Source organism: Octodon degus, unplaced genomic scaffold (genome assembly GCF_000260255.1).
Source record: "Octodon degus isolate 3935 unplaced genomic scaffold, OctDeg1.0 scaffold00020, whole genome shotgun sequence".
Taxonomy (NCBI): domain Eukaryota; kingdom Metazoa; phylum Chordata; class Mammalia; order Rodentia; family Octodontidae; genus Octodon; species Octodon degus.
In genome coordinates this window covers 11,443,461-11,460,108 of record NW_004524596.1, presented here as the reverse complement: position 1 = coordinate 11,460,108, position 16,648 = coordinate 11,443,461, and the positions used below count along the sequence as shown (strand labels likewise).

Genomic DNA, 16,648 nt, shown 5'->3' with positions numbered 1-16,648 from the left:
CTGGCCTGTGGTGCTGGGGGATTGAACCGCGGTCCCTGTGCTTTGCTAAGCTTGTTCTAAGTAGGTGCTTTAGACCACTGAGCCATCTCACCAGCCCCCAAGAATTATTTTTTAAAAAAGAAAATTTTACAACTAAAGATAAATTTTGAAAACTGTTAAGCGGTACTGGTACACAGAAAATCAGTGGATGTGCAGATAAATGGATAGAAATTAGCCAACTTATAAATTAGTTTAAATGAGGCATATATTAAAAATGCCTATCTTCACCACATACACAAACAAAATTGAAATACAAATTAAAGAACTTAAAGACAAAATTATAAAATTTATATATGTATATATGAAAACATATATAGATTATCATATAAATAAGGAGGATGTTTCTAAACAAGATATAAAAAAGAATCACTTCCAAAAAGAATTAAAATCATGCCAAATGATGTATGTATATCCATGTTCATACAGCAGTGCAATTTATAAGAGCTACATCTTAGAGCCTATCTGCCCATCAATAGATGAATGGAAAAAGAAAATACGGGACTTATACATAATGGAGTACTACTCTGCCCTAAAGATAAATTTGAGTCATCATGGAAAAATGGATGGAGAAAAACACCACCAGCCAACATTAATACTTAATTCTATCGTTGCAGAACTTTATATCCATAGTGAAACACACAAATATATTCAGAGATTAAAGGCAAATTTCTGGGAAGTGGAACTTCAGAGGATATCTTCTCCCTTCTGCATATTTTTAAATTTTAGATGAGTTTTCTACATAAAAACCTTTTGTAAATGAAATGTGTATTATTTTTCCATTTTAAAAAAAGGAATATTAGATTGCGCCATAAACCCATTTTAATAATGTACCTACATTTTCAGTGTAAGTTTGGTAAATTTGTAGATTTTTAATTTTTTTATTAGTATGTACATGTTTGCAGCACACAGTGATTTATTCATCATGGGGAGGTGATACATGTATATAACACAGAACCTTTTTCATCTTCTTCCCCTCCTCTTCTCTATCTCTTGGTCTTCCCTTTTACAAAAGATCTGTTTCCTACTATATTTTATTTTGCCTTGTGAAATCACATCATTTTTAAGCCCATATGTCTAATTTATTTCCCTTAACATTACAGTCTCAAAGCTTTTCTTCCTCTTTCTTCTTCTTCGAGATAGGATCTCAGTAGTTCAGGCTGCCTTTGAACTCATGGGGATCCTCTTGACTCACCCAAGTGCTAGAATACAGGCATGCACCACCATTCCCAGCTCAAATTTATCTATCTTAATGGCAGATTTTAGCTGGAGAGATAGTGTAGCGGTTTAATGGCAGATTTTTCTACATGGTGAATAAAAATATTTCTGTAAAATTATAATTATCAACATGCTGTTCAAAAAGAAATATTCTCAGATTGAGAAGCACAAAAGCCATACAGTGCACCAGTACAAAGTATCCTCATTACACAAGAGAAAAAAAACATACAACTGATTAGTCACAGCAGTGAGTTCTCGCACAAAACAGCATTCAGCAACCTAAAGTGCACTGACTGCTTTGTTCCAAATTGGAACTGGTTGTCTTCTAACAGAGACATATAAAGACAGAAATATTTAGTCTATAAGAAGTCAATGCACTATGTATTCTGTAACAGCTAAAATTTAGTTTTAACAATGAACCATAAGAAAATATATTCATAAAAATACAACAGAAATATGGAGATATACAGAAATTGTTTCCTATTTCTCAATACTTCGAAGTAAAATTACTTCAAAGGAACTTTCTTTTTAAAATGTTTTAACTACATAAGGTATTTGAACTGTTAAACATGGGACATTTGCCTCTAGCTAACAGCATGATTATATGAAAATAAGGCTAATTTCTGGCTTCAATGAAATTACAGTATTTTTTTAAATTAAGTTTGTTTCTTACTTATAAGCTACTCTTACTGAAATTCATCTATTAGCATAAGTTAAAACTTGTTACATAAAAGAAAATGAAAAATCATTTGAACCATACCAAGCATAATAAAAAGAATTTCACTTGTGACTATCACTAATTCACTCATATTAAAAATATTTTTTCAAAGACTTATTTAAATTCACAGTAAAAAAGTTACCCAGAAAATTCAGTTTTTAAAGTTTTCTATTAAAATTAATAGAACACTTAATCTGATTCAACATTATTTAAGAGGCACTTTTAAGTTGAAAACAACTTTTAAGTTGTTTTCCATTAAAGCTGCTACATTAATTTTTTCCCTTCTAGAATGGTATTAATACATAATCAGGTTTTTTTTGGGGGGGTTCAAGTTGAACAAAGACGATTTTGCTCTCTCAACAGGAATATATTTGCTGGGTACAGGTTATAATCTTGAAAAATACAGTCAAGTATTATCCTATTATTGACACATATACTTAAGGACTAGAGTGAATCAAAGTATCAAGGTTTATTTCACAGGCCTCAGACTTCTTTTGTCACCAGTAGTAAAGTTTGTAGGCAAATCTGAATTCCCAGGAAAAAAGATCCTGAAGCAAGACCAGGGAAGCTGTCTTTCAGCCTTGCCACCTAAGTTACAAGCAATTTAAATCACTTCTGTTTCCTGCTGCCTTCTCAGATAGTTCCAAAGCAAATCCCAGCTCTCTCAATCTCACGACATACTTTACATTCAGAGGAAATCCTTGAGGTCCAGATGGCCTACCACAAAGTATGTCTATGTTGGCACAAATAAAAACTTAAAGATAGCTCTTCTGCTGTCCCTTTGCTCTTGAAACGAAAACACTTTCTACTTGTTTATACAGGGAGACGACGACACTTAAGGAGAGCGAACAAACAGCACAGGGGCAAAGGGGGGAAGGACATGGACAAAAATACTTGGACTGTTTTGGTAGTCCAGTCAACAGAAACACACGAATTAATGCATTACATGAAAATTCACAACAATTTATTTGTCCTCAGAGCACTACTTTTCTGATCTTCTTTTAAGTGATCAACCAGTAAGATACAATTGCTTCAAGTACAAAATCCAGTTTAGTTCTTCTGAAATGCAACAAAACAGTTTCTATAAATAACAGTTAAAGTCCCAAAAGTGAGCATTTTTTCCTAACAGTAAATAAACAATGTGTGTGCAAAGTCTTATTTCCTTTCGCTCTTTCGCTCTTGTTTCAGAGAAAATGAAATCCACATGATCTGTAAATATATTAAAGAGTGATCATTTTCCACTAACTTTTAAAATTTAAATAGGATGGCTGATTGCAATCATTTCACTAAAATAATTTATATAATTCATGATGAAAGCCATTTTTCTTACCACACATTTTTCTAAATTACTTAATAATATTACAACTGCAGTAGCAGTATATAAGTAACCTATAATAATGAAGTATTCACAACCGGTCAGGTAGTCTCTTTTTAAACCACCTACACAACATCAATGTAACAAGGAATTCAAATAAGTATTTTTAGCTTGACTTTAAAAAGAAACATTTAAAGCATGCAACATGTATTCCTTTGTAAGCACTTCTGAATTTAAAGAATTGTGGAGATATGTGTCAATACAAACTAGTAAGAGATTTATTTAAATTCACTGCTTCTAAGCTTTACATTTATACTTAAGGAAAGTAAATTTAAGCCAACTCAAAGTCAAAGATAAATATGAATGCTATGAACACATACAAGCACATAAAAATAGAGTGTAATCGGTAAAGGCTAAATAAAACTAAACAAAAAGAGCAGTGAAATAAACAGACTGAGATAAGGGTAATTACATTAGGCAAGCTGATAAAAAGAGAAATGGAGGAAAACAATCCATATTAGTATTTACAAAAATCTTCTGGAAAGTGGGATCTATAAAAATGTCGTTTTCATCAATGACATTTGGAAAGTACTTATCTTTTGATTCATATCTGATACAGATGCATCAAAGTATAGGAGTTATTTGAAAGAGTAAGAGGAGTTCGTAGACTGGAGAACATGCAATGGGTTTCAAACTTTACAAACTACAAAGAAATTCAGACTCTTGCTATTGCCTGGTGAGAGGCTAGGTAGCAGATTATTATTATTCTTCTCTTCGATGAGAGCAAATTTAAGACTGTCATTTCACAATTCATGTGTCAATTATTCTGGTAGACTAACCATGGATCAATTAAATGATTGTTCACAGTTCCCTAAGGTTAGAAGTATTGTCAAGAAAAAAATTTTAGGGTCATGAGATAGCTCAGTGGACTAAAGCGCCTGCTTAGGCAAGTGCAGGGACCACAGTTTGATCCCTTCACCACATGCCTTGTGGACCCTGCCCCTGGGCGGGCTGAGCCAGCCAGAGTCCAGGCATAGTGGCACATGTCTGTATTCCCAGTGCTGGGGAGGCTGAAAACAGGAGGACCGCTATGAGTCTGTGCTGCATAGTGAGACCCTGTAACAAGCAAATACATTAAAAATAATAAAGTGCTTTTTAACTAGTACATAACAAAAAGCCTCTCACACAACACAGCATATTATCCCCACACACTACCTTCCTTGTGTACAATACTACTAGCTTGTATATTATGTAACTTGGACTCTGCTTCTTAACTTCAATTCTGATTGCAGGCCAGAAAGTTTGTGGTTCCTAGTTTCAGCTTAGCTTCTATTCTATGCTTAAGAATCATCTTCTGTCTTTATTATTAAGTCAAATATCTTTCCCAAGAGGGCTACTCATCCATTCAAGTATTTGAATAATACTATGTATAAAAAATTTTCAGGATGCTAAGAATCAAAATCAATCGTTTGTTGCTAGACATTTATTCACCAGAAATTAGAAAAGGATAGATTTAAGACACACTGGAAAGCTGTGATGGCTTCTATGCTGAGAGCTTCAGCTGACATTCCTAAAACAAAAAGCTAACAAGAGAAAAGCACCACAAATGTAATAGTTATATGATGCATAGGAATCTCAGAACAAAGACTGCAAGGCCCAGGGAAAACTGTCCGTTTATGCTTAGATTAAAAAATGAAGATACAGCTATCTAGATGTTTGATTGGACATACAATGTGCTCATGTCTGATACCTGTGAATATTGTGGATTGGTTAAATCCAGCTATTTAACATATTACCTCATCTAACATTTTTCAATATGAATTCTTAAAATTTACTGTTAGCATTTTAGAAATATAATAGTGTTTTGGATCATGAATTTGATTCTTTCCATGATTCTAGTTGCAAATCAGGATGGAAGAGAAACAAATCACATTCAATGGTCAGTTACAATATTAACCCTATGGGGATATTTGATTTGGTTTTCATCTAGTTCAGTTTTCAGCTAGAATCATAGAGAAAACTTCATTAACCAAGAGACCACTGCACATTGCTAGCAACTGCAGAAACCATGATATAGAGTAGATCCCTTAAACATATCCCCCCCATCTAATGGAAACTTTGTGTTCTTTGTACTATATCTGCCCAATCCCAACTTTCACTACCTTACTTCAAGGCTCTGGTAACTATCATTTTACCTTTGGTATGAGTTCAACTTTTTAAATATTCCATTTATAAGTGAGATCATGTGGTATTTGTCTTTCTGTACCTAGATTCTTTCGCTTAAGGTCAAGTCCTCCAACAATCACTAGTGTTATTACAATGGTGATATTTCCTTTCTAGGTCCAAGTAATATTCCAGTGTATAAAACTACTGACATTTTCTTTATCCATTCATTTGTTGCTGGGCAGCTAAGACAATCTCCTACCTTGGCTGCTATGATAATGCTGAGACAAGCACGGGAGTACAGACCTCTCTGATACACTATTTCATATCCTTCGATATATATTCAGCAGGATTGCTGGCTCACATGATAGCCCTATTTTTTCAGCAACATCCGTACTGTTATCCATAATGGCTAAAAAAGATGAGGCTTTTGTTTCGTTTTTTAAAAGTCATGATCTCCCTATACCGGCTCCATCTCATCGCAATCCTAACTCAGCCTCCTGAGTGTAGTAGGCATGACTTGCTTAACAGCTGTATTTTTATACAGTTGTCACCTATCAAAGGTCAAGTGTTATATCTGAGAATAATTTGGCTATTTGCATCTGTATTTCAGAATTTAAGCATATCTGCAAGAGCTGATTAATTCTACTTCAAATGACTATCAGATCAAGAAAAAACTGACAGGGGCTGGTGAGATGGCTCAGTGGTCTAAAGCACCTCCCCCAGCACCACATGCCAGCCATCCCTGCCCCCTGGTGGGCTGAGCTGGCCACACACACACACACACACACACACACAAATTAAAAAATAAAAAATAAAAAAGTTAAAAAAAAAAAAAGAAAAAACTGACAAGTGTATCTTTCTAATTAACTTACAACTGTGCCTTAGGATAATTATGCATTAGAATAAGACTCACACTGAGCAACATACCACTGTACCATAAAGGTACAATTAACACATAATTATACCATTAGAGCACATTTGTCATTTAACTTAGGTATTTATTTATTTATTTATTTATGCGGAACCAGGGCTTGAACCCAGGCCCTTGAGCTTGCCAGGGAAGCACTTACTCCATTGAGCCATCTCCCCAGCCCCTACTATTTTAAAATAAAACAAAAATTTAAATTTCTGTATATTTATACATTCTATACTTCCTGAATGGCTAACTTATTTGGCAGTGCATTAAATCCTGGGACAGAAATTCATATTCCATTTCAAAAAGCAAAATTTTAAGAAATTTCTATTAAATTGAGAAAAGATTATATACATGAGAAATATGTAAATACTGTCAGTAAGCCAAGGGAAAAAAGACCTCAACCCAATGGAATAATGTGAAAAATCTGAATATGCAATCTTCTGTAGGAGGGGAGGATGGATCAATTTCACTGTTAATTAGGGATACACAAATAGAGTGGAGTCTTGAAAGCACACTAAGATTAAGTCTCCAGTTGTGAAAGACCTCATATTGTATGATTCCACTTAGGTGAAATGTCCATGCTAGGCGAAATCTATTACAGAAAGTGGCTCAGTGGTTGTTAGGAATTGTAAAGAGGGGTAATGAGGAGCGGCTGTGAAAGCATACAGGATTTATTAGGGTGATGAAAACATTCTAAGATTCACTGTGGTAAATGTTGCACAACTTTATGAACATATTAAAAACTGAGTTATGCATTTTAAATGGATAAATTGTATATTATGTGCACTATATAAAACAACAAAGCCACATTCAATAAGCAACAAAGCTTTCATATCTTAAATGATAAATTCTCCCAGAAGGTATAAGCAAAATTTAAAATTTCCAAAGGTATAAATGACTAAAAGGGGAAGGCAGAAAGCATTTATTGGGTATTCAATAAAAGTAGAAGAGGGGCCAGGGTCATAAATCAGCAGCACACGCTTCTGCCTGGCAGGTCCAAGGTTCTGAATTTGATTTCCAGTACAAAAAAAGTAGGAGAATCACTTCAATGAGTACAAAAGAGAGAACAACCTTTTCATAATATACTACTGAGACTAGTAACTTGTATTTACTTAACTTATCCAAAGATTAATAAAATAGCCTTCGTAAATAAAGGTACTACTTTATCTAGATGTGTTTTAGTAAGGATGCTTTGCATATAGTGAAAAATCTAAGCTAAATAGCAATAAATGCCTCATGGTGGTCCTCTTGTCACATGGACAGACCAGAAACAGTTACTCCCAGTAAGCAAAGCAAGAAAAGATGCCTGGCTATAGATTAAACTTTAGCCCCTTTAAAGTGTTTTTTAAAGGTGCAAATGACTTTACTTCAGCTTACAAATTAGAATAATTTTTATTGATCTTAGGTGAGGAGGAGGAGGAGGACGAGGAGGAGGAGGAGGAGATGATGATACATACTGGCCAGGATGTTAGAACACAGCTACTTGTATCGGTACACATGTGAACTGATGCAAACCTTACAGTAAACCTGTAATAGCTACTAATACAAAGAATGCAAATACATACCCTTGGACCCAATGATGTATGCAGCATGAAGATTATAAAAACCTAAAAGTTTAACAAACTGTAATGAAATATAATTTCTAAATATAAAATGCTATAGTTATTAAAGGACTGTTAAGAGGTTTCCCAATGTAGAATGCTATCCATAATCAGTGGATAAGTGAAGAATGCTAGTTTCTAGGCCAGCCAGATAGCTCAACGAATTAAAATGCCTGCTTAGGCAGACACAAGGGCTGAGGGTTTCATCCCTGGCCTGCCCTGCAGGCCCCGCACATTATCCCAGCTCTTGGGAGGCTGAAAACAGAAGGATCACTACAAGTCTGATCTGTGTAGTGAGACCCTGTAGATCCTGTACTAAATACATTTAAAAGAAAAAAAAAAGCTAGTTTCTATAAGGTAAAAGATAATGGATATTCACTGTACATTTTATGTCCTGTTTTTCAAAAATAACAAAATGCATATGTATAAAAAGAGCTGGCAAACTTCCTGGAAAGGACTAAATGCTACATATTTCATTTAGGATTTACAAGCCAAAATGTCTCCATCCCAGCAGCTACGGACAGTACCCATGCAAATAATCATGGGTGTATTTTAATAGAATCTTATTAATGGACAGAGAAATTAGAATTTCATGCAACTTTGAACATGCCATGAAAATTTTGGTTTTTTCAGCCTTTAAGATATTTTTTTTTAAAAGGGGCTGGCGAAATAGTTCAGCTATCTAAAACACCTGCTTAGGCAAGTTCAGGGACTGCAGAGTTCAATCCCCAGGACCACAAGCCATGCCCTAGGGGTAGGGCTGAGCTGGCCACAAAAACAAATAAAATAAGGTATTAAAAAAAAATCGTGGGGCCAGGGAGATGGCTCAGTGGAATAAGCGCTTCCCTGGCAAGTGCAAGGGCCTGAGTTCAATCCCCGGTTCTGCAAAAAAAAAAAAAAAAAAATCGTGGCTCACGGAAAATAAAATAATGGTCTTGATACAAGGCAATAGTCTTGTCAGACAGATACAAACTAAACTGTTAACAAGAGTTATCTTGTGAGGAGTTTAATATTTCTCTCTCTCTCTCTCTCTCAGCTTTCATTGGTACACTTTAGGTAGACACAATGATTACATTCATCACAGAGAATTTGTACCTGTATATCATATGACCTGTTTCTTTCCCCCCAATTCTCCTACCTTCCCTTCAACCCCTCTTCACCTCCCCATTTACAAAAAGCTTTGTTTCCATTTTTTTCAATTTTTAACTTTTCCCTTTTCCTCCTCAAAATTTAATTATTTAAAATAAACAAGTATTTTAAAATACTCTTTCTCCTTGGCTACAGAAACAGAATAAGGAGAGAAGACAATTTTAAGTTTTTCTTTAGCTCCCAGAATACCTGGCATTTTCTGGTACTTGTTTCAGAGACTAATATCATTGGTTAGTTATAAGGGTCCTCAAATCCTGAAGAAAATATTAGTAAGTCAAGAGCAACAATATATACAAAAGATAAATTTCATCAAGTCAAATTTATTCTAAACAATCAAAATCACACTAAGAGGGCTGGAGAGATAGCTCTGTAGAATAAGGGCTTGCCTGGCAAGCACACAGTCCTGAGTTCAATCCCTGGTAACCTCCCCACCAAAAAAAAAATAAATCACACTAAGAGAAAACAATATTAATGTCCAGATACAGGAAACAATGGCACATGACAATAATTAAAGCATTCAGGAAAGGTTAGGGCAGGAAGATCACGGCACATTTGAGACCAGCCTGAGTTACAAAGTGAGTTCAAGGACAGCCTAAACTACATAGAGACCCTGTCTCAAAAAGACCCCCCCCCAAAAAAAAAAACCCAAACATTTGATACATCTTAAAAAGGCATTGTAGCAGGTATTTTCTGCATCTTTCTAGCCAAACATACCCATAACAATGTGTGTGCAAATGGATGTGTGCCATCCCACGTGTTCCTGTTACAATGCAACTGGCAAGACATTTCCCTCACACACACACACATACACAAATCTGGGGCTGGGGAGTACTCAGCTCAATGGCATGAGTACCTGCCTGTCAAGCATAAGGTCCTGAGCCTGATCCCTAGTACCCTCCCCGCAAAAAACAAAGTGTGTTTTTTCCTTTTGTATTGGAGTAGGGAGCCCACCACTGTTCTAGAGTATGGCACAAAATGATGCTTACATATGTGATTTCTGAAGAGTGGGTGTCTTAGTTACTCTTCTCTCATTACTGGGACAAACACCTGACACTCAAATTAGGGAAGGAAAGGTTTATTCAGCTCACAGTTACTGGAGGTTTCAGTCCATATTCAGCCGGCTCCAAGGCAGAGCAGCACATAGCAGAGGGCAAACTTTCAGGGCTGCAGTAAAGAGCAAGAGCGCAAGGGAGAGGTAGCAGTAGCTCAAGCAGCTAGCTTCTCTTCCCACCTTATATTGTAACGCAAATTACCTGCCCCAGGGCAGTTGCACCATCCACACCCAGTATTTAATCACAAATTCCAGAAGCTGCCCCAAGATTTCATGAGGCTTTGGGGGGACGACTATACACAAACCATAACAGTAGGCTGAAAAAAGGATACAGCTTTGCTGTAAGTGAAACCAGGCACCAGACCTTTAGGAAGCTCACACCAGCCAACCCAGGGAGTACACGGAAGGACTTGGGTGGAGAGGAAGTGAACCCTTACCAAGAGCCAGCACCAACAGCCAGAGGGGTGAGTAGATAAGCCTTCAGATAATTGCTTCCAACAGCCTTCCACTTCCTAGTCAAAGCCTCAGACAACATACAGCAAGGACACATCTTCTATGTCTGTCCTATAATAAACCCCAATTCACAGCCTCCATCATCATACCCAGTGACTTTATATTACTAAAATGTAAACTATTATACAACCATAGGAGCCGCAACAGGTAGGTGTGTAACAACAGACAGCAAATATCCTAATGTTGAAAGCTCTATGAATTTGGAGACTCAATGAAAATGTTACATTTGCCAAAATTAATTTAGAAATTTAACAAAACAGAGGAAAGAGTCCTACAATTTGAGTACATATGCATGAAATTTGATTATGATGATTCAAAATCTTACATGGAAAAGTAGTCGAAAGAAACTAAAATCCTTTTGGAAAAACAAAACAGAGGTATTTGTCTTATCAGATATCAAGATTTACTATGAAAGTATGGTTATTAAGACAAACAATAGAATAGAATAGAAAAGAGATTCTAAAACTAAAGACACATCTATAGGTCAAAAATGGCACTTTTGGGCCTGGGATATAGCTCAGTGGCATAAGTGCCTGCCTGGTTAAGCGCAAGGTCCAGAGTTTGACCCCTGGTACCCAAAAAAGTGGGGGGGGCACTTTACTATGAGCAAGGACCCAAGTTCTATCTCCAGCACCAAACAAATGGTAACTTCACAAAAAAATAACCAAATGGCAAAAGCATGAAAAGGAACTCAATCTTTCTTTCTTTTTTTGTTTTGTTTTGTTGGCGGAACCAAGGATTGAACTCAGATCCTTGCCAAGCAAGTGCTTTTTTTTTTTTTTTTCGTGGTACAGGGGATTGAACTCAGGACCTTGTGCTTGCTAGGCAAGTGCTTATTCTATTGAGCTATCTCCCCAGCCCCACAAGCGCTTATTCTACTGAGCCATGTCCTCGCCGCCCCCCCCCCCTTTTTAATTTTTGAGACAGAGTCTCACTGAAGAGCGCAGTCTGGGCTTCACTTGCAATCTTCCTGCTCTGCCTCAGCCTTCCCGGTTGCTGGGATTACCAACATGTGCCACCATACATAGCTTGGACGAGACAATTTCTTATCTAACCTGGTAATTTTAAATCTGTTTGCTATGAAGAAGTATTTTTAAACCACAAGTCTGTTTTGAGAAAATTAGATAATATAACAAATAAATCTAATTAACAGGGTACAGATACTTGGCAATATACTGCAATACACAGAGTAAACGGAAGAGAGCACCAACGGCAGCGCTCTGCAGCATAGAGTTCCTGCTCGCCCCATGCAAGGTGACTATCTGAAACTGTAAGAGGCACGTTAACTGCTGCACGCAAGTGAGTGAGGCAGAACTGCTCTTCCCTCAGCTTGCTTCCCAAGTAAATTTAAAAATTCAAATACTTTTCCTACATTATCAATAAATCTGAGACACCTTACAGTAGATCACTGTACTGGAGGAGAGGAACAAGGTGGCCAGATCAAAGAGGCAACAGAAGTACCTCACCTCTGATGGTTAGGTGAAATAGCAACGTAAAAAAAGGATGGGTTTGAGAGATGAGACTAGAAGCAGGACAACAGACAAGAGGTCATTAGAACTGTACAGGATTGGGGCTGGAGAGATGGCTCAGTGGTCTGAAGCACCTACTTAGAACAAGCTTAGCAAAAGCATCAGGGACCGCGGTTCAATCCCCCAGCACCACATGCCAGCCAGCCCTGCCCCCTGGTGGGCTGAGCAGGCCTGCCCCTCTCTCTCTCTCTCTCTCTCTCTCTCTCTCTCTCTCTCTCAAATAAATAAATAAATAAAATTAAAAAAAAATAAAAATAAAATAAATTTATAAAAAGAACTGTACAGGATAAAAGGCAGTGTAAGGTCCAGCTAAATAGATCCGCAGATTAAAGTGCCTGCAAGCTGGTGCAGGGGACAGGTGTTTGATCCCCATGCCTGCTGTGCCAGCCCGACCCCCACGGTGCGCTGAGATGGCGATTGAGACTGGGCGTGGTGATGCGCACCTGTAATCTCAGCGCTTGGGAGGCTGTAAACAGGAGAACCACTATGGGTTTGATCTAGCAGTGAGACCCCTCCCTAAAATAACCAATAAATAAGTGGCAGTTTAAATAAAGCAGTGGCCACACAAAGTAATAAGTGGCTTACTTACCTAGCCACCAAGTGGTAAGATACTTTAATTACAAATACGATCTGGGCACCTGCCATCTATCCTCCAATACCTTGAGAATGAGTTGAACAAGATGACTTTTAGTAGCAAAGAGAAAATATTTGAATTTTTAAATTTAATTTTTAAAACTAAAGGCAGTAATATATCATATGGATAGAATTACCCTCTCCCTCTCCCACTAACCAAAACTAACATTTTTTTTTCAAGTGAGAAAGTAATGTTTAATATGGACAGCTATTTTTCAATTGTAATGTGTTAAGTATGCATTACATATAAATACAACCACTTTATAGAACTTTGCTATTCTGAGTATCTGTAACACAGACTATGAGTAAAAATATTATTACTCAAATACACTTCAAAACACTTTAGCCTCCACCCAAACTGCCACTCTTAAGACCTTCCTATTACATGTTAACCCAGCTATTCTCAGCTGCAAGGCATTTTGAAAGTATTGATTGGCGTCATTAGAAAGTGGCAGAAGAAGAGAAATCCTCATTGACAATTCAGTTTGTTGAAGGCCAATTTGTTGACTCCTGTGATCCAATCATAGAGAACACTGTCACGAAGTTAATCACGGTAAATGGACAAGAATATCATCTTCAGCTTGTAGACACAGCTGGGCAGGATGAATATTCCACTTTTCCTCAGGCATACTCCACAGATATTAACGGCTATATTCTTATACATTCTGTTACATCATTCAAAAGTTTTTTTTCATTTGTGTATTTGGTACAGGGTCTCACTACGCAGACTGGACTCGTGATCTTTGTTTTCAGCCTCCCCAGCACTGCACCACCAAACCCGGGCATTGTCACTGGCTCACCGTGCCCTTGGGGGAAGGAGTGGCACAACGTGTGGGACAGGGAATTTGAACCCTCGTCCCTGCACTTGCCAAAGCAGGAGCTAGCTCTGTCTGCTGAGCTATTTCACATCAATCAAAAGCTTTGAAGTGATTAAGGTTATTCATGGCAAATTATTGGATATGGTGAGGAAAGTGCAAATACCTATTATGTTGGCTGGGAATAAGACAGACCTGCATATGGAAAGGGTAATCAGTTATGAAGAAGGGAAAGCTTTGGCAGAACCTTGGAAGGCAGCTTTTTTGGAATCTTCTTAAGAAAATCAGACTGCCATCTATGTTTTCAGAAGGATAATTTTGGAGGCAGAAAAAGATGGATGGAGCAGCTTCACAAGGCAAGTTGAGCTTGGTGACGCAAGAGCAAGTGCCATGGAGGACACTGGGAGATGTTCTCCCTGGGGGAGCAGCTCTGCCGGCCTCAGAAAAAAAACTCTTGCTTCTTTTCTTCTGTTAACCTGAGAGATGTGGTCATTCAGGTCAGAGCCCCTCCTCTTTCAGATTATGTTCAACTCTGACTGTCCAAATGAGTTCACTTCCATTTTCAAATTTTAAGCTATCATATTCTCAATTTATATATTGTATTTTTAATAATATTATGACCAAGAATTTTATTGGCATTAATTTTTCATTGTAGTTTGTTGTTTAAAATAATGTAATCATCAAAATGATATACTACTGTTAACTAGGCTTCAATATATCAGTATTTATTTCATTGTGTTATATGTATACCTGTAAATAAAATAGCTGCAAATCCTCCCCCCTCCCCCCCCAAAAAAAAACTATAAACATATTTACAAACTTTTTTTGCTGTTAAAGCTGGGGATGTTGCTTAGTGGTTGAGTTCTTGCCCAGTATATGCCAGGGCCTGGGTTCAGTCCTCAGTACCACCGAGAGAGAGAGAGAGAGAGAGAGAGAGAGAGAGAGAGAAAGAAACACAGACAGACACAGAGACATTAGTTGCTTCAATGTATTAACTAAAACAAGCTAAGATTTAAAGACCTTGGAAACTTTAAGAAAAGGCTGATTTTTTTCAAAGATATCTATCTCCTTATCAAAGGGGCTCTTCCTCATGATGCTGTCTCTACAATTCATCAGTTAAAGGTCTACAACGTACCCTTGTCTTCAGAATTCATATTTCTATATTCACTGTTCAATTTCCTTAAGCTCCCAAGAGTCATCAGTGTATAAATGATATAGCTGATGTAACAGGCAACAGTGTTTAAGTTAAATTCTGGAGAAAATGCTGTAACAAACTTTTGTTAATTATACCCATAATAAAAGTTTTGACTGGGGGGGGAGCACCACCATACTACTGCCTGACATCCAAAAATCAAATACTTTTATGGTTAAAGTACAGCATCTTCAGTACTTAAAGGAATAGCCATGAAAATTATGAAATTTTATTGTGCCATGTGGATTGAGAACCAAGTATAACACTGAAGTAAATATCAGGGCAAATTTAATTCTCTTTTCTTCTACTCTTTTATTCTCTTTAGACAGGCTCAAAAAAATCCACATACATGAAAGATCCAAATACTGTAGCAAATCTCAAGATCAGAATACCTGGGATGTCCTAGAACCCACTTTGTAGAAGACTATGCAATCTGTTAGGTCCACCCAGATCTGATTCAGATAAATAATGTCAGGATCAAGTTAACATTGTAGGTATGTTTTGTTTTTGAGTTAGGGTCTTTATGCAGTTCAGGCTGGCCTTTAACTTACAATGATCCTTCTGTCTGAACCTCCTGAGCGCTGGGATTACAAACACTGGGATCATACCTAACTCTGGTGTTTCAAGTGAGATAATCTGAGCCCTGATAAAATTCCCAATGTTCTGTCCAAAACAAATCTATATAAGTTACATACAATTCACAACCTTTTTTTTTTTTTTTTTAATGTATTTGGTGCAGGGTCTCACTACGCAGCTGGGACTCGTAGTGATCCCTTTTTTTCGCCTCCTCAGCACTGGGATTACAGGTGTGTACCACCATGCCCGTTCTCGCGGCCGGCTCAGCACAGCTGGGGGTGGGGCCAGCACAGCATGTGGTGCTGGATATGAACCCTGGGTACCAAACCATTTTTTCCAGTGAGGAGGCTGGATATAATAACTGTTGATGGATATGATGCTGGGACATATATTCTAAGGCAAGTCCCTGTAAATAAGCAACATAGTTCAAATTACCTAACTTCTCACTAAAGCAATCAAAATACACACACACACACACACACACAGACACACGACGAAACATAGTTCAGAAGCATATTTTAAGAATCCCTATGAGTTCAAATCCCTGGTACCGCAAAAAAAAAAAAAAAAAAAGAAAGAAAAAAGAATTCCTAGAGAGTATCTTTTTCATGGGCCAAAGTTCTGTTTAATTCTATATTATATAAATAATTTAATTCAAGCATAGCAAGGCCTACAAGACAAATATTTATCATTTCAAGTATCTAAGGTTACTAAATGAAAAATAGCAACCATCTGTTTGCCAGAGTGCCAAAAACTAACAAAGGCACTAAATCCGTAACATGAAACATTTAGGTTAGGTAACACTTTTTTAAAAAAAAAAGTCGGGGTTGGGGAGATGGCTCAGTAGAATAAGCGCCTGCCTGGCAAGTACAAGGGTCTGAGTTCAATCCCCAGTTCCACCAAAAATAAAATAAAATATATTTTATTACTGAAGTCTTACTTCAAGTCTTAGTTCTTATTCTTAGCTCAAGGAATAATCAATCTTGGAAAAATCTTTTCTCTGAAAAATCTTTTAATAAAACAAGAGACTCTTAAACAGAAGACCCAATGCTATTATGGGCTACTGGACTCTTTTAGAATATTTTGCTGAGTTTACACACCTATAATATTCAATAACGGAACTTAAAAAAAATGGGGTATAACTATGAATGTCCATTTTGTATCTGTGTATTCAAAGTGGTTGGGATAGATATATAGTTGCATTCTCTTAATGAATAGAA

At 37.0% G+C, this 16,648-nt stretch overlaps 1 protein-coding gene and 1 pseudogene across 2 annotated transcripts in view; one reads left to right on the top strand and one right to left on the bottom strand.

Annotated features, from left to right (window-relative positions):
* Eml4 (echinoderm microtubule associated protein like 4) overlaps positions 1 to 16,648 on the bottom strand; it is a 176,458-nt gene that overhangs the window by 92,813 nt on the left and 66,997 nt on the right. The gene's annotated exons all lie outside the window — the stretch shown is intronic.
* On the top strand, positions 4,128 to 14,135 carry LOC105741692 (annotated as a pseudogene).